This window comes from Phyllostomus discolor, chromosome 1 (assembly GCF_004126475.2).
Source record: "Phyllostomus discolor isolate MPI-MPIP mPhyDis1 chromosome 1, mPhyDis1.pri.v3, whole genome shotgun sequence".
In the NCBI taxonomy this organism is placed as follows: Eukaryota; Metazoa; Chordata; class Mammalia; order Chiroptera; family Phyllostomidae; genus Phyllostomus; species Phyllostomus discolor.
The window spans coordinates 188401739-188425855 of NC_040903.2; the positions used below are offsets into that span (position 1 = coordinate 188401739).

Genomic DNA, 24117 nt, shown 5'->3' on the forward strand with positions numbered 1-24117 from the left:
CTTTTTTTTAGAAAAAGATCAAAAATACATTCAATTATTAACATATGAACAATTTGTACCTTTCTTTCCCTTTTTGTTTTTGGCAAGACTCAGAAAAATTTAGCTTAGGATTTCTAATTAAAATCCCTACATCAAAATCTTCTTTAGCAACTGTATATTCCATAAGGCAACATTCAATCAATAGTATTTTAATAGCTGCTAAAACATTACTTGTCACAAACTTATTAAACTATAATGTAAATGAAGCACTGGTGGAAAAAGAACTCTAAAAATAAAATGAGAACATTCATCAAATGTAAGACTCAGGCTAATATTAAACCATTTCTGTTAGTACAGTTCTTTTCTAAATAAAAATGAAAATAGTACCACCATGTTTTTTTATTATACGAAACTGATAAAAGTACAAGAATTAATAAGTTGAATATAAATAGTTACTGGGTGCCATGGAGAAACAAAACCTAAATTATTCCTACTTTCAAGGCACTTAAAATCTTATTGAGAGGAAGGACTATTTCTTACATTAAAAGGCAGAGGGCCAATACTTAATGTTATGCAGTGTACTACCTGCAAAGCTGTACATGGGAGCCCTGGGAGATGTATTAGTAAGGCAGGAGGCCAATACATGGGAATGGTCCAATGAGCAATATGGACCATAAATCAAGAATTACATACTCTACACACCACAAGAGCCAAATAGGGCAAGTTTATGAGTAAAACCAGCTCAATGAAAATAAGGGGTAGCAGCAGTATTAAAATAAACAACAAATAACCCTTGTCCAGAATTAAGAAGTAACAGGAAGGGGTAAGACTTGGAAAATATTGTATAAAGTAACAAATGCTGCTAATTAACTCCAACCAATAGTTATGAGAGAATATTGGGCCAGTTTGTTAGAAATTCGTATTTTTAGGAGTAGCTCCTAATATTGTCGATTTAAACAAACAAACAAACAAAAAAACTACCACATATACAGAGGAGTTAGGAGGAAGGCAACCTCTCAAGAAACCCACTTCATGAGCTGAGCCCCTAGGGAAGCAGGAGATTCATTTCTATCTTGGGGGGAATGAATAGAGCATAGGCTCTGAGGCCATTCAAGAACATGGGGTGTGGGGCAGCAGGCTGGGAACAGGCCAGATGGCCTGTGTTGAGGAGTGCTAAGAAAGGAGGTTAGAAAGGAACATTGTGAAGCTTCCAAATCAATGTCCGGTCTGTGGCTCACAGTATCCAAACCATCTGGCCTCCACATCTCCAGGCGAGATCTACTGATCAGAACCACTGGGGAGTACAGATGAGAATCAAAACTCAACCAATTCCTCACTTGATTCTTATGCACACTGAAGTTTGAAAACAACTAACTGTTTCAGACCAAGGAGGTAACAAGGAGAGTACTAAGGGCAAAAACTAGTATATTTAAATCACATTTTAAACATTATAAGGGAGACAGTTGTTTTAAAAGATGTTCTGTTTAAATACTCCCTACTACTATCCTCCCCCCAAAAATAGCTACTTTAAAATTAAAATATTTTAATGTATTACACATTTTAATTAGCTTCACATCTTACAACCATAGTCCTTCTCCTTTTAGGTATAATGACACTAAAAGAACTGTATGAAGACTGTAAGTGCCCTTATTTAAAAGGTTCAGATAGCAGAATGTGAGGAAAACTACCAGTTTCTGTCATGTATAGCGCACTCTGGTGTAAGTGCATACCCACATTTTTCACTCAAACTTTCAGGAAAAAATATTTTGTTTTAATGTATTAATTCAAGTTTTTATTTACTTATATTTAGAAACAAAATCGATTATCATATTCCAGGGTATTATTTTGAATACAAATATTGTTACTGCTTTCTATAGTTACACTTTTAATGCATAAGCACAAATAAAAGAATTAAAAACATTTATATAGATGCAGAATTAGTACTACCCATGTATGATGTGCATCCTTATTTTTCCCTCAAAAATTTGAGGAAAAAATACGCATTACACACAGCAAAATATGGTATTTGAGGAAAAAATCCAATCAACTACAACAAACAAACAAACAAAATTCTGCTTTACTGAGGAAGGGCACAGCCCTAGTTTCAAAAGGAAAGCAAACAAAACAGAAAAACTTTGAAGTTCTTTTTAAGCATGCAGTACCAAAATCACATGCCAGTGTCCTGAATCCAAAATTAAAATACGTAAGTTCATTATTGAGAAATGAATCTGACTAAACTAGAGAGTATGAGAAGTACTGAATAACACTCTAAGCTACTTCCAGAATTTTCTTCCAAATGAAAAATCATGCACAGGTACAGATTATTCATACCATACTACCTGAATAACCACTTTGAAGTTTATAATCTACACAAAAACCTATACATACTGTATAGATTATAAACTTCAAAGTCTGATTTCTCCAGATAACCCTCATGCTTTCTTGGCTAACAGAGTTTTACTTGGCAATAAAAAAAAACCCACTAAACAAGTCAATCAAATTATTCCTGAGAAGTATTTATCTGGGGTATTAAAATGATTGGGGGAATGAAATACAAAAAAAAAAAAAAAACCAACCCATGGCTAACAGTTGCTTCAGGGAGGAAAAAACTGACATCCAAAAGGCTACAACCAGAACCTCCGGCCAAAATGGAGGCTATGCAGACACACTCTGCTTCCTCACACAAACAAAAGAAGGATAACAACAAATTTAAAAACAAAAAACAACCAAAACTGACAAAAAAAACTGAACTGAATGGAAGTCCGACATCCAAAAGTTACAGAAGAAACATTCATTCAGATTGGTAGGAGGGGCAGAGATGGGCAGTCGGATCACAGATGGGCAGCGAGGGCAGAGAGGACATGTGGCAAAGAGCAGACCAGGTGATCCCACATTCACCTGCAGATAAACCGGGAGGAACAATGGGGAACGAAACAGACTTACGCAACCCAGCCTTCCAGTGCTGGAAAAGAAAGCCTAAAATCCTCTGGCTGTAAAAAGCTGTGGGGGTTGCAGCAGAGGAAGAAACTCCCAGCCTCACAGAAGAGTTCATTGGAGAGACCCACAGGGTCCTAGAGCATAGACAAGGCGACCCAACTGGGAATCAGCATCAGGAGGGCCCAATTTGCTTCTGGGTATTGGAGGAAGTGAATAAAAGCTTGCAGAACTGAGAAAGTTGCATTGTTCCCTCTCTGACCCCTCCCCAGTGCAGAAGGCCACAACACAGAGACATAGGTTGCCCCACCCTGATGAATACCTAAGATTCTGCCCCTTACAACGTAACAGGCACACTGAGACAAAGAAATATGGCCCAAATGAAAGAACAGATCAAAACTCCAAAAATACAACTAAGCAATGAAGAGATAGCCAACCTATCAGGTGCACAGCTCAAAACACTGATAATCAGGATGCTCACAGAAATGGTTGAGTATGGTCAAAACATAGAGGAAAAAGTGAAGACTATGCAAAGTGAAATAAAGAAAAATATACAGGGAACCAACAGTGAAGGAAGGAAATGGAGACTCAAATCAGCTATTTGGACCAGAAGGAAAAAATAAACATTCAAGCAGGAACAGAATGAAGAAACAAGACTTCAAAAAAAATGAGGCTTAGAAACCTACAGGACAGGTTTAAACATTACAACACCCAAGTCATAGGGGTGCCAGAAGGAGAAAAGGAAAAGCAAGAAATTGAAAACTTATTTGGAAACATAATGAAGGAGAATTTCCCCAATCTGGCAAAGGAAATAGATTTCCAAGAAATTCAGGAAGCTCAAAGAGTCCCAAAGAAGTTGGACCCAAGGAAGCACACACCAAGGCACATCACAATTACATTAGCCAAGGTTAAAGATAAGGAGAAAATCTTAAAAGCAGCAAAAGGAAAGGAGAGAGTTACCTACAAAGAAGTTCCCATAAGACTATCAGCTGATTTCCCAAAAGAAACCTTACAGACAAGAAGAGGCTGGAAAGAAGTATTCCAAGTCACGAACGGCAAGGACCTACATCCAAGATGACTCTATCCAGCAAAGCTATCATTTAGAAAGGAAGGGCAGATAAAGTGCTTCCCCTATCAGGTTAAGTTAAAGGAGTTCATCATCACCAAGCCCTTATTATATGAAATATTAAAGGGATTTATCTAAGAAAAGGAAGATGATCAAAAATATGAACAGTAAAATGACAGCTCACAACCATCAACAAGCAAACCTAAAAAAAAAAACCCAAAAACAGACTAAGCAAACAACAGGAACAGAATCACATAAATGGAGTTCACATGGAGGGTTAATAGCAGGAAGGGGGTAGGGGGAGGATGGAGAAAAATACAGGGAATAAGAAGCATAAATGGTTGGTATAAAATAGACAGGGGGGAGTTAAGAATAGTATAGGAAATGGAGAATCCAAAGAACTTATATGTACGACCGATGAACGTGATGATAAAGGGCATGGGAAATGCTGGTGAGGGGGCAGGGGTGTAGACTGACAGGGAATGAGGGGAGAAAAAAAATGGGACAACTGTGATAGCATAATCAATAAACTATACTTCAAAAAAAAAAAAAAAAGAAAGAAAGCTACAACCAGTATAATGCAAGATCCTTGTCTGTCTTATTCACACTTTATGCCCAGGCCATAGCATAAAATCCCCGTTCAATAAATACTGTTAAATTAAGGCTAATTTATTACCTTGGTCACCCTAGCACCTAGAAAATTCCTAGTACAACGTTTGCTGAATAAATTAATGTTATGATGCAGTACACAGAAATATGGCTTGAATGACTTAGGTTAAAAAGAGACCACTCAGGAATAAAGTAATCAAAAAATAGTTCATGGCAAAGACAAAGCCTTGAACCACAAAATCTTAGAGCTAGAAGAAATCTCACAGCATTAGTAGGATTTTATAATCTGGTAACTCCCAAAGAAGTTTCCAAAGACACCAAAGGTAGTTTTACACCTGTAAGGTTAAAAAGATAATTAAACTTGATAGTAGCTACTTTAAAATTGAGGAAATCCACATAAACAGCGGGCATTATAGAATAGTAATAACAACCTGTTCATGTGCTCAACTCTGCCATTCACTCTGCTCTCCCTACTTCTTCCCTACACTCAAAAGACCAGAAAAGGGAGGTTGTGTTCTCAGAGCCATTCTGTCTCCAGTCGCTGTCAAAGTATGGACCGCAATGTGGAGAGTACCTTTTTCTAATTCTTTAACTCCTCATGTGCTCTGCACATACTCTTACAATCTGAAGTCTAAACTAATCCATAATTCACGACAGATGAGAACCACAATCTAGACTAGATGCATCCCCTCTTTCAGAGTTCTCGTAACAGAGTTCTCCAGAAAAATTCATCCATTCACAGGCAACCACTCTACTACACATGCCAGAAATTCAGCTGGGAACATAGTGGACACAGCACCTGCCTCCCTGGGTATCAATGGGTGAGACAGGAAGATATTACAAGTAAATTAGAAAACAGTGTGGCCTATTATCATGGATATCAAAAAGTATACACTCTAGGACCCTGGCCAGAGTGGCTTAGTTGGTTGGAGCATCATCCCTTGAACTGAAAGGTTCAATTCCCAGTCATTGCACATGCCTGGGTTGCAGATTTGGTCCCTGGTTGGGGAATGGCACTTAAGCCAACAGTCCCCGTCATGATGTGTATAAGAGGCAACCAATCTATGTTTCTCTACCTCTATCTCCCTTCCCCTGTCTCTAAAATTAATAAACATGTCCTCAGATGAGGATTTAAAAATATATATATATATATTCTAGGAATCCAAGAGAGTAAATAACAACTTGGCATAAAAAGCCTGGCAAGACTTTCAAGAAAAGGTAGTATTTCTTTCGATCACTCATTCAACAAATAGTTACTAAACATGTACTGTGTGCCAGGTACTGCCCAGACACAACAATGAACATTTGCCCTAGATTGTAAAAGGATATGTAGGGAGATCTTTCTCCCTTTCACTACAGAAAGAGAAGTAAGGTATGAGGGAGGCACTTAGTTAAGAAAAAAAGAACATGCAGAGTAATGAAGCAGGAGAAAGGTATGACAGATTGAGATGTAGGTAAGATACTCCACATAGGTTTAGACATTGGTGAGATCTTCGACATCTTTAGGGAAGATGGTCCAAAGAAATAGAGCAGGACAGCTCTTGGGAGAACTTTAAATGCCAAACTTAAGTGTTTAGAGTATATCTTTTGGGAGTAAAGGAAAACCAGTGAACATCTGTGAAGAGGGAAATGACAAGATCAGCTTGGATTTTTAGGAAAACATTTTTGTAGAAGACAGACAGATATAGGCAGGACAGACAGTGACTTGCCTACTGTCAACCAGTTTATCAGTGACAGAATCAACTAAAACCCTGACTCTCTTGTTCCTAGCACAAAATTCTGCAGAATAGCTAGGGATTAAAAAGCAGTAAGAACTCTGACTAGTGTGGCTCAGCTGGTGAGGCTTTGTCCCACAAAGCGGAAGATCACAGGTTAGATTCGTGATCAGTGCACATGCCTGGGTTGCGGACTCCGTCCCCAGACAGGGAGCATGTGAGGCAACCGATCAACCAATGTTTCTCTCTCAGTCTTTCTCCTTCTCTTCTCTCTCTAAAAGTATATAAATAAAATCTGTTAAATAAATAAATAGATAGATAGATAGCAGTAAGAAAAGGACAGGCAATAAAAGAAAAACAGATAACCTATTTTGCCGTGTATAATGTGCACTCATATTTTTTGGCCCAAACTTTCAGGGGGAAAAATCCTTCATTTTAATTTTTTAATTCAATTTTTTACTTATTTATATTTAAGAATAAAACTGCCATATTCCAGGGTAGTATTTTGCATACAGATATTGTTATCACTTTCAAGAGTTATACTTTTTTTTTTTTTTTTTTTTAAGACTTTATTTATTTATTTTTAGAGAGGGAAGGGAGGGGGAGGGAGAGAGAGAGAGAGAGAGAGAGAGACATCAATGTGCGGTTGCTGGGGGTTCTGGCCTGCAACCCAGGAATGTACCCTGGCTGGGAATCGAACCTGGGACACTTTGGTTCCCAGCCCGCGCTCAATCCACTGAGCTACGCCAGCCAGGGCTTAAGAGTTATACTTTTAATGTATGAGCATAAATAAAATAATTAAAAACATTTGTACAGATATGGAGTTAGTACTATCCATGTAAAATGCACATCTTTATTTTTCCCTCAAAAATTTGAGCAAAAAAGTGCATATTATACACAGAAAAATATGGCAAATGGGGACCTCATCAAGATAAAAACTTCTGCTTCAAAGGATATTCTCAGGAAAGTAAAAAGACAATCCCCAATGAATGAGAGAAAATATTTACAAATCATATATTTGATAAAGACTTGCACTCAGAATATAAAAGGAACTCTTGCAATTCAAAAAAAAAAAAAAAAACGACAAACCAAAAATGGGCACCTGATTTAGAGACATTTCTCCAAAGAAGATACACCAGTGGCCAATAAGCATATGCAAAGATGTTCAACATCATGAGCCATCACAGAAATCACACCCAATAGGATGGCTATGATCAAAAAGACAAAAAAATAGCCAGTGTTGACAAGGATGTAGAGAAACTGGATTCTTTATATATCACTAGTGGGAAAGCAAAATGGGGTAGCTGTTTTGGAAACCATTTTGGCAATTCCTCAAAACTTTAACTATAGAGTTACCATGACCCAGCAATTCCACTCCTAAGATATTTAACCAAGCAAGTTTAGAATACTCTTATAAGCTCATACAAAAACAAAGTAGTATTACTCATAATGGTGAAAATGTGGAAACAACCCAAATGTTCACCAACTGATGAACAGATAAATAAATGTGTTATAATGGAATATTATTCAACCATGATAGACATAAAAGTACTGATGAATGCCACAACACTGATGAACCATGAAAACATTATGCTAAGTGAAAGAAGTCAGTCACAGCCTTGACTGCGGTGGCTCAGTTGGTTGGGCACTGTTCCACAAAGCAAAAAAAAAAGGTTGCTGGTTCAATTTCCAGCTAATACACATGCCTAGGTTGCCGGTTCTGTCCCTGGTTGGGGCATGTATAAGAGGCAACCAATTGATGTTTCTCACATCGATGTTTCTTTCCCTCACTTTCTTCCTCCCTTCCCTTCTCTCTAAAAATAAATAAATAAATAATCTTCAAAAAGAAAAAAGAAATTAATGATCTCTCGAGTTCTTTGAATTTGCCTTCAAATCCTGGGTCAAATAACTCCTACACAGACTCTGCTGCTTAAAACTCTTACCTTGGTCTACAGGCCTGTTGTCAACTGTAAATATTTCCACATGGCTCATTATGTCCCAGTTATATCTTTGTCCTATGCACTATAATTTAAAAATCATACAATTGCCCTTATTTTTCAACCTTCTGTCATTCAGAGATTTCACTAAGCCAGACTGCCCTTCCTCCTACTCATTCTCATTCCATCTCATTATTCCAAATTAGAGGTTTGATTGTATGTTACAAACACATACCTGCAAACGGTTATCTCCTGTAGACTAACAATTCAAATTCAAAGCCTCAGGAGCAGCTATAAGAAAGCCACTTGAGAGACAAATTAGACTTGTAGGACAGCAACCCTAAACCCAGCTTAGCCACAGCTCACAGAAAGCCAGACCCATCCCATAGGGGCCTGAGAAATTTGGAACACAGATCTAAAAAAAAAAAAAGGAGGCTTGGGGAACTGAAGGAATTTCAAGAGTACAAGGAGAAAGAAAACACCACCACAACTACCTGAGCCTCCATATCTAACCCACAGTGCTTGTTCCATGTGCTACTCTCTGCAAGAAAAAAAAAATGTATATTTATGCATTTTTGTAAACTATCAGTATAAAATGGAATGATTGTATTTCTAAATCCATGAAGATAGGTATTTATAAATGATCCAAATATCATCAGCTTAAAATTGCTCAAATTTTTTTAAGCAGAATAGGATGAACACTTCATTAAATATCACTACACTAGTCCAGCTGAGCTTCAGGCATGAGGAGGAGATAGGCTGCCTCTCACCCAGTAATGAGGAGACACAGGCCTTTCCAGCTCTGGGAAAGGGCCACCACTAAAACTAGGCGATGAGTTTCACTCAATAGTTACTCCACCAGGACTCATGAAGCATGTACCCTGCACCAAGCACTGTTCTAGGAACTGGGGATAAACACTCAAAGTCTCTGTCCTCATGGAGTTTACAGTGTCTAACTGGAGGAGACAGAACCTAAACAAGTGTCAGGTGGTGGTGGTAAGTGCTATGAAGCAAAATAAAGCAAGCCAGAAATTGGTAGGAATGAACATTATTTTACGTAGGTATATCAGTGAAGGCCTGAGAAGGTGACATATAAAGACAGGCTTCAAAGAAATGGAGGAGGCCATGCTGAATAACTGGCAAGAAAACAGCAAATGCGAAGCCCTGGAACAAGATCATGTTTAGTGTATTTGAGAAACAGCAAGAAGGGAAGTATAGCCGGAATAGAATGTATGAGGAGGAGAGTGCTATGAGATCAGAAGAGGGCCATATGTAAAATTTTGTAGCCTCAGCAGGGAATTTAAATTTTATTATGAATGAGATCAGAACGAGAGACCATTTTCAAAAGTTTGTTCTGGTTGCTCTATATTGCACAGTGGGCAAGGGTGGAAGCAGGGAACCTGTTAGGGGCAAAGATAATAGTGGTTTGGACTAGGAGGTGGCAGAGGAGATAGTGAGAAATGGTTGGATTCGAGATATATTTCAAAGTAGAGACAATAGCCATTGAACCAAGATTTGGAGTCCTCAGAATATCTATGGCAGACTGCAAAAATGGCCACAAATTCTTTCCCTCCTTGTATTCATGCCACTGCAGTATAATTTTAGACCTCCTCCAACAAAAAGGTGGAATCTTTCTTTATCCCTGGAATTTCAGCTTGCCTTGAAACTTGCTCTGACCAACGGGATAATAGCAAACATAACGTAAGCAGAGATTTCAAAAGTACTTCAGCATTTGCACTTGCCTTCTCTTAGCGCTCTAGAGAACCACAACCCAGACTAACCTGCTAGATGATAAGACTGACACAGCAAAAGTGACCATCAACTGTCAGCTGACTACAGATGCGAGAGTGAGCCTAGAGGAGATCCAGACCATCACACAGTTGAAACCAACCCAAAATGTCCAACCACAGAATGCTAAAGTAAAGAAATGGCTGTTTTTAAGCCACCAAGTTTTGGAGTAGTTTCTTAAGCAGCAAAAGCTGATTTAATTATCTTCTTATCCCCCAAATTCAATGTAAACCACTAAATGCTCTTGGTTTCTCTAAATGGCATTACACAAAAACAAAATTTCAGTTCTGAAGTAAATTGATAGAGACAGGGCATGATGGTACTGAGTTGATGAAAAGGAGAGAGCACAAGTCACAAATTACAGTGTTGTTCATTAAAGTGTGGTATGACAGCCAAGGAGCTGAGTTCTTTATGCAGAGAAATACCACGATAAGAATCTCAGAAAACAGGGAGAATAGAAGATTTCACACCAATAGAATTTCTCTTTTCAATGCCCCATGCACCATTTCTGAAAATTACTAAGTACTTTCCCCTCCTGCTGAACATCAAAACTAATGCTTTTTCAAGGTGATCTACATAGATAAACAATTAATGCTCTTTGCTTATAGAGAAGAAACCAATTATATTAAATAGATCACAAGCTGGATTTCTCTTCCTTTGCTGATACAGACAGATGGGTAGATGATGATGGTTGGATAAAGGACTGTTTTTTCAATGTGAAGGTAGAGAGTGAAACCCTCCACTCCTATTCCCCAAAGATACCCACTATTTACAGTTTCTTGGTATCTCCTTCTAGACTATTTCTCTCTTAAAAGTTATTTCTGACATACAATTTTAAAAACTAAAACATTTACAGTTCTTTCAAGGTACCCTATAAATTAAGTAGAATCCTCCCTGTATATGTGTTCTGCTAACAGAGCTTTCCAAACTCTAAAAATCTAACATTAATATTATTATAAGCTGACTAGCTGGATTTCTGAAACAGCTCATCTATTATCACAAAAAGAAGTAAACAGCAATGAATGACCCCACTCACCCTCAAAAAATGGGAAACTTAAATATCTAATGGGTGGGGGAGAAATTACCTTATTTGGAACTAAAACAGAAAATGTTTCGATGGTTAAATGAAAGCGCTTGCTACAGTTTACGGGCCTAGTTTACATTTGACATGTGGAAATGAGTTTTCGAGAAAAAAAAAAATTCCTGGAGACAGACCCCGATTACCCCTGTTTCTGAAGGTACGCTCATCAAAGAAAGGCCTCTCAGGGTCACACCCAGGTCTCCTGAGAATATACACTGCATCTCCTTCAAGTACGAAGAACAAGGACAGATTGTCTTATCAAATTATGTATAACAACGTGAAGACTCCTGGAAATGAGATTTTTAGTAAAAGAAAATCTTCCCAAATACCATGCACAGATTTTTAAAAATATGGACCATTATGTTTCTCCTGTTATTCAGAAATTTAGCAAACCACATCAAATCTTCCCACCTCTTAATTATACACATCAAATCTTCCCACCTCTTAATTATACTTACTAATACAGGGATAGAAACAAGAATAATCTAAAATTCTCTTCTTGAGTATTAAAAAATGTACAATTGTAGGGGGTAGGAAGCAAGAGGTAGAAGGAGGCTTCTTGCAACAGCAAACAGAAACTTTTCCTTTTTAATTATGATTGCCTAAGGCCAGAATTAAAGTAAGCTTTTTCAATGTCCTAAATACACATCAAACAAAAGTAAAAGACAGGCTGGGTGAAGAGAAAAGTCCATCTAAGAGGAAAAAGAAACTACACAGAGGACCAGAGCAGTAACTTTTATAGCACTCATCTTTCATTAATCACCATGAGCCAGAACTAGTGCCTCTGAGCTGACATAAACCCCTACAAGGCAAGAGGGGCCAGGCGAGAAGGAAAGAAAGAACTAGAATATTTTACTCTCCCACAGCTCACTCTTGCACGCACACCTCCCCCACAAATCTACCCAGAAGAGACAATACAAAGGTAATGATTTTCAGGTCCTGCGTTCCAGTCCAGTGAAAAGTTTTCTATGTTGTATTCCAAGGAGAGCAGTAAAGCACCAGGTTAGTGCCAGCAACAATTGTTGTGAATCAGCAAATCTCTGTCTGGTGTAAACCTGAGATGCGACTAGAAACTGAGTTGTTTTTATTGTTAATGCAGCTACACTGAAATTCATTTAATGTTTGTATACTATATCTGCTCTCCAAAGCTGATCAAATAAATACTACCTAATATAGAGCTCACTAAATTTTGATACAACAATCGCCATATTCATTCATACATTCAGTAAACACTCATTCTGTATCTCCTTACACGCAGAGACACTGCCAGCTCTCAATCACAGCTGAAATGGCTGAGGATAAAACCAGAAAAGGAAACTTATGCTCAGAGCCTGTCAAAGCACTTGGCAACTGTTGATAATCTGAAGCCTTTCATACTGAGGAGACTGTTTGTCCAAAGCAGCACCTTTTCAGCTAACCACTGCGGGCCATAATCATAAACCTTTGTCTTTAAAGCTATGCTCAGTTTACTATAGAACGACATTGAACAAAAACACTCTGCATTTTAAAGTTCTTTAGCCCTGGCTGGTATGGCTCAGTGATAGAGTGCTGGCCTGCAAACCAAAAGGTCACTGGTTCGATTCCCAGTCAGGACACATGCCTGGGTCTCAGGTCAGGTCCCCAGTTGGGGGTGCACGAGAGGCAACCACACATTGATGTTTCTCTCCGTCCCTTTGTCCCTCTCTTCTCCTCTCTCTAAAAATAAATAAATAAATATTTTTTAAAGCTCTTTAAAAGAATATTTAAGAAACAAACTAGAAAAGAAAAAGGAATGTGTAAGAAGTGATTTTGTGAGTCAGCACCATCTTATATACACGAAAAATCCCCTTCCCAGCTGAAAGGACAGTTTCATTCAACAGGTACTCATGGGGCGGTGAAGATGTAATTGGGGCGGTACCCTAGATGGTGGGGATTCAGTCATGAATCAACGTGGTCCCAGACCTCAAGGTTGGAAATATCGTAAAAACGGTCAATGACCAAATGCCTGCCATGTGTCAGCGCTGGTCTAGGCATTTGACGTACGTCACATCTCAAACTAATCTTGCAAGGCAGATGATATTATCACTTTACAGATGAGCAAAGTGAGGCAGAAGGTCATTTGTCCAACGTCACCTGACATGCAAGGAAAACTGGCTGGAATTCTAACACTGGCTGGCTGGCTGGCTGGCTGGCTGACAAACCTACCCTGCGGGACATGCAACATCTTTGTGTCTTTGTCATCAGTCTACCCAGCCTCCCACGCTACCTCTATACTTCCGACCTCGCCATAGCTCTGTCTGCCCTAAGGAAACCCATCTGCCAAACAACTGAGGAAGGAAAAATACAGAGTAGAAAAAAACTAAATGTAAGAAATTCTCTAAAAAAAATGTTTAAACAGGTGCGGGGGGGGGGGGGGGGGGGGGACAGCTTATAGGGAACTGTCTTGTGCTCCAAAAAAGCTGAAGTAAAACATATAGACACCAACAGTATCCTGCCTTGACTGAGACTTTCATTGTTAAGTCTGGGAGTCTTTATTTAAAATCTTTAGAAAATGTAAGAACTCAAGGTAGAACAGAAACATCAGCATCTACCAGCTCAGGAAGGTAACTTGGAAGGGAGACTTCTGATTGACATTCCAATTCACCCACACATGAACTGCCAGTTATTTCTTGGAATCTTTGTTTCCCTCATTCTATACTCACTTCGAATTATATGTACATGTTGACTTTGTGAATATTTTCATTCACACTTTTATTTTAATTCATTTATGAAAGCAAAAAAGATCCACTGGGTTGAATACATTTCCTCATCTCAACAGAAACTGAAGACATGTCAGTGATGACACTCCTTATCTTGAGACAGGTGTAAGAAATGAGTGGTTTGGACACTGTAATAACTGTAACATTCCATGAGGGAGAAAAAGGAAAAAACTTTCTAGGTCTGAATAAAGACTAAGTACAGGTTTCACTGCTAATCAAAATTATAGGTGCTCAACAAATCCATAATTTCAGTTCATAAAAACAGCTTCAGGTAAAAACAGATGAAGAAAAAATTTCTAACACACATGAAATTCATATTGTAAGCCACCTGCTCCAAAGATACTTTTGTAAAACTCCTAGGAATACCTTTTGATGTTTTTTTTTAATTTTCAATGTTCCCACTTAATGAAAGATGTGAAGTTAATAGCTATTTCCCATCTGTCCAGGTAACATTCACCAACCCCTTAGCAACCACCAATATCCCCTCCCAATGTGTCACCGTTCAGTGTCATGACCCACACCCAACGCCCCAGTCCCCCCCAACACATGACACACACCAGCTGGGAAAAACAGGTGAACAAAATGCTTCAACCCCTCCCATAAAGCAAAGCAGCTCACACTTGGCTAGACTAGACCTTGGATCCAGTAACATACTGACATTGACAGTTTCTAAATGTTACTTCACTCAAAAATGCTTTTAAATACTTTTTAAAGTTCATTAGCAAATGCACTATATAGTGATATATTGTTTTACTTAAACAATTTAGTCTATAGTTAGACTTAATGGATTTTAAAAAACAAACAGCTACTTCCCTAAACATAAATTACAGAAATAAATCATCTTTAAAAGATCCACTTGAAACCTAACTCTTAAAATACAGATTATAAGTAAATACAGATTTTATATATATATATACATATAAAACCTGTAATTATATATTATATATTATATATGGTATATATAATTGCAGATTATAAATAAATAATAACAACATCAACAACAATGGCAGAGACAGCTAACATTTGTATGACACCATGATCTGGAACCTACCCTTAACGTTAACTTAAGGGTAACACTATATTAACTTAATCAACCCTCAAAATCACCCTATGAAGAAGTTTTTGGCCCTGGCTGGCGTAGCTCAGTGGATTGAGCGCAGGCTGTGAACCAAAGCATCTCAGGTTCGATTCCCAGTCAGGGCACATGCCTGGGTTGCAGGCCACAGCCCCCAGCAACCACACACTGATGTTTCTCTCTCTCTCTCTTTCTCCCTCCCTTCCCTCTCTAAAAATAAATAAATAAGATTTTTTTTAAAAAAAAGAAGTTTTTGATCTCTCATCTTTTACAAATGAGTCAATCAAAACTTCTTGACTGTCTCACCAAGAAGGAGGCAAATAACTGCTCAATTATCCCTGCATTTATGGAGAGAAATGTGTATCTACCATTAACTCCAATACCTTAATGTGAAGAAATTATTTGCTTAAGAGATAGTATAGAATTATAAATAGCCTTGCTCAAAAAAAAGGGGGGATGTTTCTAGCAAAAAAATGTGTAGGTGTACTGTCCTACTTATATTATCAAGCAAAGGGAAAATAATATTCCATTAAGTAAAACCATAAAAAATATACATAATTTCACCAATATGTTAATATTAAATATAGATTTGTACTCAAAGGACTGGTTCCACATTATGTGACTAATCATCAAGTGATTCTAAAATTATTTTGAAATTTATTAACCATTAAGGTATAAGAGTGGTCACTGAAACACTGTCAAAACTCCGAATTCTAAAGTCTTTTCATTTATTTATTTATTTTGTTGGACTCTCCTACAGGCCAGAAACTGAGATAATCATAGATGATGCTTTCTCTCTTATGTAAACCATCTCAAATCCAGTTCTGCTTCAAGCACTGGTACTGAAAAGCACTCACTCCACTCAATTTTCACCACCCACAGAATGCAGCAAAGATAACACAAAATAATTTAAATCTTAATAGCTCAAGAAAATTTAAAATTAGCAAGTGAAAAGGAGGTGGACTCAATTTTTAACTTCATTCAATTTGTCAAATTTAAAATACTTTCAATTATTTATTTTTCCAGTCTTCACAGTAACCATAATACCACCGATGTTAATTGCTTTGCCTAACTGTAGTCTTACTGTTGCTTGCATCCTTATTTAATGAACTTCAATTAGTGCTGACAGTAATTCTTACCTCTAAAATCTTCTAAACCTTTATTCTTTTAATGAATGAAATCTACTGTATTATGTCTCCCACTATTCCAAGTGTCAGTTCATGAAACAATGAATTCAAATACATGAAAACTTAAGATCATGAACTTCAATAACATAGAGCCACCTATAGAGCATGTAGCTAGACATGCAGGTGGATTTTACTTAGTTTTAAAAGGACATTTTGTACTTTTTATGTTTATAGTCTGAAATTAAATTGGTAATGTTTTCTTAAAAGTAAGCAATGATTAAGTGATTTGTTTTCAAAGAAATCTCCGTATCATCAAAGAACAAGCATGGTGTTATTGTGACAAGAAAGAACTTTCTAAATTCCAACTCCAGCAATAAGACTATCTTAATCTTCCAGTTATCTTCAAATACACTTCAGTACCATATAATGATGAGTACAATGTTACATGATAAAAGAACCTTTTCTAATTCCAACTCCAATAATAAGATGATTTCACAGTAATTACAATGCTATTAATCATTGCGTAGAACAAGAAAATTATTTAAGTGTAGTACAAGAATATACACACCTGAGGAGAAAATATACCTCATGACTGGGTAAGGATTTTATGGGTGATTTATATATTCTATGGGTGTGTATTTATGTATGTGTACAAGGTCAGGATCAAGGATAAACTGTAACCAGCCTGAATGACTTGGTCCTGACAACCTAAATAGCCCCATCAGTCTCTGACCTCCAGCTACAATGGCCTTTTGAGAAGAAGAGCCTAGTCAACCTTGTTTTGCTCATCAGTGTGTTCCCAGGGCAGGGCCTGGAGCATCATACTGCTCAGAAATTTGATGAATGAATGGATTGAATTACACAGCCCACAGAACAATTACAAAAATGAGAATTTAAGGTCCTTGGAGGAGACTAGTTAGCCAGGCCATACATAGATTCCTTTCAGAGCTGTTTATTTCATACATACTTTGAAAAGCATTTGCACGTGATTTATTTCATTCAAGCCACACCATAATTCAAGAGTGTGAGTACAGGATCTACCAGTCCTAAGCCCAAGGGCATCTAAAGTGTACACTATTTCTAGAACATCCCACTAAACCAGAAAAGCCTAAATAAATTCCACCATTAGTTGAAATGCCTTTTACAATGTTAAGATATAAATCTAAATACAAAACATAGCTCTACCCAAAATCTTTAAAGAATAACTAAACCTAGGTAGTAAAGTACATTCTCAGTAGCCAAAGGTTATGTCAAAGTTCCTCATACTTGAAAGCTTACAGACAGAGCTCCCCCTATATCCAGCCACATCCAAGTTAAGTTTTAGAACTTCATCTTAACTGTTTTTGATTAAAACATCTTTAAGCTTTCTTAACATGAAAGGAATATTATTTCTAGATCTCAGTTACTGTTAAAAATACCAGTTTGTTGTATCAGTTGTAGATGGAGATCAAGTATAGATGGAAGCATGGAAGGACAAGGCTGAACACAGAGCCCTGAAATGCCCTTTTACTTTTAAGAAGTCCCTTGTTATCAATCTGCTTTCAAGTCATTTTAACTTTTGCTCACAAATTGGGGAAAAACACCAGTTCTTCTGATGCATCACTCACTATGTTTCTGGAAAATTAACCTAATGAGACAAAGGATGAAGTAGCCTCGTGACCCTCAAAAGAAACTCACTTTTGCTACAAATGTCCTTGATTCCAAAGTATCCATTCAAAAAAAAAGGGTTATATGCCTACAATGTGCAAGTCACAGGGTATCTCTGATTTCCAAACTGCTAATATGAAAGAGCTCCTTAGGAACCTGAACCCACTCTGAAGTCTCACTGTGTTTCCTTGTAAGATGTGGCAGAGGAGTATCCCCTTCTGTTTCCAGACTACTGTCCTCCAGGGGTGCTTCGGTAAAGGATCATTCTGAAGTCTGTATCTTCCTCATTGTAAGACAGCACTTTTCCTGAAATGATGCCAAATCCTGATGTTCTTCTCCATGTGCTTTTTAATGTTTTACCATTTTACTTTGAACAGTGTTCCAGGCATAAGCAACCACAAATTAAATTAAAATGTAACATAAAATGAAAGTCTTTCATGGTCCCTACATAAATGGATGAACTTTTGCCAGATCTCTTCCCTTACAAGACAACGTATTCTGAAACAGGATCCAGGTCCAGAGGAGTGACTCAAAGAAAAATCAATGACAAACAGAATGATAAGGAAAGGAATATTTATTAAGCAACTGACCACACATTAGGCAGTTACCCACCTGATCTCATGCCTCACAACCACCTTGGGAAGTATCAGTCCCATTTTCCAAAAGTGGAAATAGAAGCTCCAAAGAGGTTCACAAAGTTCAGTTCACAAAGCTAGGATTATCACCTGTACTCAAACCCATGCCCTTTCCAAGAATAAGCTAATTCCCAAAGACACAAAGATGAATGGTAAAGGACAACGCTGCCTAATACCAGTTACCAGTTTACCAAACCCTAGCCACCCTGTGGCTGACAAGCCTTTACTGTGACAGTATTTGAGTCCTACAAGAGTCCCGAGCAGCATCTTCCCCCCTCCTACCATGGAGAGGTGCCAGCTGCCCTTCCTCTTGCCTCTTGGCTGTACTGCCTGGCCCTTCCGAGGGCAGTCTGAGGCCACTGCTCTACCGTGAATCTTCCCCAGCACCACCTAGGTGCCACTTTCCACAGTGTTGCTGCCCACCTGGCTGCTCTCCCTGTTCTTTTCTCCTCTTTCTCATCACTCCAGTATCCTCACAATTTTCAGGTTCCTTCAAAAGGTAGTAAGATGATTTGCTTATTAAATCATCCCAGCACAGCATCAGCAAGATGGCAATTGGCTCCAGTGCTCACCTGTGTTCATCTGCTAATGCACATAATAGAGAAGGCACTGGCTTTGGAACCAGATAGGCCTGGGTTCCCGACCCTGGTTCTCTCTGTTAGGATTGGGCAAGTTGCTTACTTAGCCCAATTAATAGAAAACATCCTCGCTCTTGGTGTTGTTGGAAACTTCAATGTGGCACCATGTATTACATCACCACGCACACAGCAGAACCAAAAGACAATGCTTCTCTTCTCCTTCCAAACTATTTATTCACTACCCTGACCAGTGTGGCTCAGTTGCTGGGCACCATTCTGCAAAGCAGAAGGCCTCCAGTTCAGTGCCCAGTTAGGGCACATGCCTGGGTTGTGGGTTTGGTCCCCAGTGGGGGCATGTAACAAAAGCAACAAATCTATGTTTCCCTCTCACATCAATATTTCTCTCCCTCTTTCTGTCTCCCTTTCCCTCTCTCTAAAAATAAACAAAATCTTTTTTAAAATAAATAAGAGATAAACTATTTATTCACCAGCAAAGATAACTTGAGTTTCTCCTCCCAACTTCTTCCAGGTCCCTAGCTATAGTCCAGGAAAAATGCTTTTTCGCAGACGCACTCAGTTTCACCATTAGTAGTCCTATTCACCTAGCTTAATTTTCCAAACAACCACTGGGCAGTCACGTAGTCACTTTTACCTTCAAACATCTTTTAAAATTCTGTCTGATATCAAAAAGAATTAAAAATCGGAAGAGACATGCAGAAGAAACCTCTTTTCATGTGATCTCCTTTCTACAGAAAAGGATTATGGGACAAATTCTCTCTCTCTGCTCTGAGTGAGTGACTGCTGCCTACCACCCAAAGCAGCGGTTCCTAACCTTTGGGGAAACTCCTCTGAAAATCTGGTGAAAGCATTTGCCCAGAAAAAAATGCCACACTGCACAGGGACACAAAATACTGCCTGGAATTTCAAGAGGGTCAAGGGCCCTCTGAAACCCACCCACTGATAGCTAGATAAGAGCCCTTGACAAAGAACCATCTATGATACTCCTTAAACTGGCAAAATCTTCAATTCACATTCTGTTTATTTAAGTGCAATAAATTCAAAAGCCTGGACAAAAACTTCGAGGGAAGTTTTCTCATTCAACTCTTCACATAATGCTACAAAACAAGGCTCAAAACCTAAAAAGGAGGTTCACTCTCAGAAGCAAAACCTCAAAACAAAGATGTGCTCAAGGCCTAGCACATGCTAGGGGATGGGCGAGGGAAAAGGAGGCACAAAAATTCAGTATTAAAACTCTACACATTTTATTTTTCATATCATCATTTTAACTTACTATGTTGATGTATGTTCTGAATGGGCATTACATATCTGTATAATAGCACATGTATACAATGTATAGATATATATGTCATTTTTTAAAATATTTTATTTATTTATTTTTAGAGAGGGAACGGAGGGAGATAGAGAGAGAGAGAGAAAAACATCAATGTGCGGTTGCTGGGGGTCATGGCCTGCAACCCAGGCATGTACTCTGGCTGGGAATCGAACCTGGGGCACTTTGGTTCCCAGCCCGCGCTCAATCCACTGAGCTACGCCAGCCAGGTATATATATATATATGTCATTTTTAGTGATAGGAGTAAACAATCACAAAAAATTTGGGGGCCCTACCCTAGCAAACAACTTCCAATTAAGTTATTTAACAAAAATTTTACCTGGTAACTCTCCACAAATGGAATTTCCCTTGAAAATAATTACATTCTCCACTTTAAGTTCTTATTCCTGAACTCAAAAGTCAGCGTGAAACTGATGCTGACCAAACAGTAATGCTGAGACTGTTCTGTAAGAGCTAGCTCTCCTTTTTGCTTAAAAATCCAATTCTCACCCTGGCTGGTGTAGCTCAGTGGATTGAGCACGGGCCTGCCAACCAAAGCACTGCCGGTTCGATTCCCAGTCAGGGCACATGCCTGGGTTGCAGGCCAGGTTCTTAGAAGGGAGTGCAACCACACATTGATGTTTCTCTCCCTCTCTTTCTCCTTCTCTTCTCCTCTCTCTAGAAATAAATAAGTAAAATCTTAAAAAAAAAAAAAAAGTCCAATTCCCATAGCTATCCTACTCCATATTTCTCCATATTTTTCTTCCTTAAGTGGAAATAATCCATATAAGGTATTAAAGAAATAAAAATCAACTGAAAAACACTGAGAAGCATTCTCCATTCCACAGGTTTTTTTTATCCTTATAATAATTAATATTCTTTTTTTATTTATTTTTAGAGAGGAGAAGCAAAGGAGAAGAGAAGGAGAGAAATGTTTAATGTGTGGTTGCTTCTTATGTGCCTCCTACTGGGGGCCTGGCCTGCAACCCAGGCATGTGCCCTAGACTGGGAATTGAACCAGTGACCCTTTGGTTCACAGGCCAGCAATCAATCCACTGGGCCACACTGGCCAGGGCATAATTAATATTCTTCAACCCCTACAATGTACAAAGCACTGAGCTAAAAGTTTTACCTTTTTGAAAGCACCTAATCTGATTCTATTAGGTAGGTTCTAATACTCTTAATTTGGGAGATAAAAAATAAACAATGCTTAGAAGTCACACAGCTGTGAGTAGACCCAGAATTGAAAACTATGTATCTAACCCCAGGGCCTCCATTCTTAACTCAGGAAGGCCACCTGCCTCCCTGAGTTAATATATTTTATATGTACTAGATATATATTATTATATATTAGGTAACAATATAATAATAATATATTATTCAATTAATATGTTCCTATGCTTAATTCTACTGTAATCTAAAATTAAGACTCCTATTTATTTTTATAAAATTTTCAAATACAAAGGGTAGAAAAACACTTTTAAAGAGTGAAAGAGGGTGTCATCACTGGCAAACAAACCAAAGAACTACCTTAGTTATTAGCCTTTTTGAAATATCCAGAAACTTTACTGTTCTTTTTCAAGCACTAGAAAATCTAATTGATATTAAAAGCTAACACTGTTATAAAAGATTTGACAAAAGAAAATTTGATCATAAAACCCTGCTCTACAAGTCCTTTATAAATTTCAGATATGCTATTCTCTCAAACTATACACATGAAAAAAGTCTGGTGATATGATCAACTCATAATTCAGTCCCCAAACACCAGCACAATAAAAGGATTTCACTGTACTTAACATCTTAACTTCTATAAAGTAAAAATGATAAATCCCCTAAGTAAAAGGAATCACTCAGTATGTCTTATATTAAAATCCACTCCATTCTCTCCACAAGATACCACTTCAGTTTTCAACTTGAATCATGCAGAATTACCAGAGCAAAAAAAAAAACACTCTCAGGATTTTAACTGAACACTCAGCAATTTGATCCCTTTATAAATAAATAAAAAGTCTTCATTACACAAGTTCATAATTGTGTGTAAATGACAAAATACAATTTGCATGGCCTGGATTTGGAGAAAAATATTTTTAAAATATTTAGGAAAGAAAAATAAATGTCTATACTACTACTAAAAACCTAGATGTCAACTAACAAATGTTCACTCGTTTTCTAATAAATACTTACTGAACACCAACTGTGTGCTAGGTGCTAAGCACTAATCTAGGACCCAGACATGAGAGAAACAAGGGTCCTAAAGCAAAGATTATATTTCTAATGGGGGAGGAGAAACAGATAACATACAAGTAAATAAACAGATAAAATAATTGTAGATTATAAATAAGATGCAAGAAACAATATAGAGTGATGGGAACTTCAAAGATAACTATAAGCCATCGGAGACAGTCCCTGAGAAAGTCCCATTTGAGCTGAAACTTGAAGAATGATACATAGTCAGAGGAAGGGAGTTCTAGGTAGAAAAAGACCACCTCGCATTATGAGAAGATTCATTTGGCACCTCAGTATTTGTATGCCCTGGCTGCGCTATATCCTAGAGAGACGCACATGATGATGAATTCTGTGGTTTACAGCTTACAGTATTTACTGTTTAAGTGTCCAGTGCACGTGGGCATACACACAGGTAACGTGACACTCAGAAAACAAGTCTCAATTTTTACTCTAAACCAAAAGCTCTTAACTACAGGGAAAAAGTAGGAATGATAGGGTTAAATCTTTGAGAAACTCATGAAAGCAATAAACTGTCCTCAAAAAAAACTACACATACACAGAAACCTTACATGTAACCATTAGCAACTTCTTAGAATCTTGAAGCCCAGCCACAATGCACCCACCCTATGCCCAAACAGAAATCCATGGACCCTAGTTTAAGAACTAAGCAGTAACTATCACACTCTGAGAGAATGGCATATGAATGCAAGCTGCTACCCTACTATTAAATGATTAATAAATCAGGAACACTTACTCTTGATTTCTTTTGGCCCATTTAAGACTCTGTATGGGAACTCTTTCCATTCTACAGAAACAAACTATTAGAATGTATAAAGAAAACATATTACCACCTAAAAGTGAATGAAATACCTCTTCACTACAAATAAATATAATCTTTCACTCATAAAAATGGTGTAATCTGACACTTAGTGTTTTGCAAAATCTTATCATTTCTTCCCCAAAAGAAAATATTACCACACTGTTTCAAAGGCTGCAAAGCTGATGTTAACACTTATTAACTTACAAATAGTCTTGTGGTTCAAAAGTAAAGCCTATGATTAATTTTTGAAGCCACCCCCACTCCCCTCCCCCCCCACACACACACACAGAGTCTCCCTCTCTCTCCCCTTCCCTCTCACCACAATTTAGTTGTCTAAACAACATACTTCATCAATCTAAGGTACAAACTAGATCAATGGTTCTTAATCTTTTTGATTCAGATACTCTTTGAGAATCTAAAGAATGCTATGGAATTCTTCCATTTAAACATGGACATACACATACAAAGTGTGCATATAATTTCAGGCTGTTCGATGCATTTCAAATTCAGTCAAGGGTTTAAGAATGTCTCGACCACCGTGACTGGTGTGGATCAGTGATATGGGCACAGTCCTGCAAACCTAAAGGTCTCTCTCTGGTTCAATTCCCGGTCAGGGCATGTGTGTGAGCTGCAGGCTAGGTCCACAGTTGGGGGCGTACAAGAGGCAACCACCTATCAATGTTTCTCGCCCTCTCTTTCCCTTCCCCTCACACTAAAACTAAAAAATAAATCAAAAAAAAAAAAAAAAAAAAGAATGTCTGTACCACCTATATAAGAATATTATGACTGATTGCTTCTGGGAAGGGGACCTGGGAGTACCGAGTTGGAAGA

At 37.9% G+C, this 24117-nt stretch overlaps 1 protein-coding gene and 1 long non-coding RNA gene across 3 annotated transcripts in view; both read right to left on the bottom strand.

Moving 5' to 3' along the window:
• The window catches only part of PPP2R5E (protein phosphatase 2 regulatory subunit B'epsilon), a 142085-nt gene that overhangs the window by 108361 nt on the left and 9607 nt on the right, over positions 1-24117 (bottom strand). The window lies entirely within an intron of this gene.
• On the bottom strand, positions 10005-12705 carry LOC118497159. Its single transcript, XR_004899701.1, has 2 exons — positions 11551-12705; positions 10005-11520 (listed from the first exon to the last, which is right to left on the bottom strand). It is a non-coding gene; the product is annotated as an uncharacterized LOC118497159 (long non-coding RNA).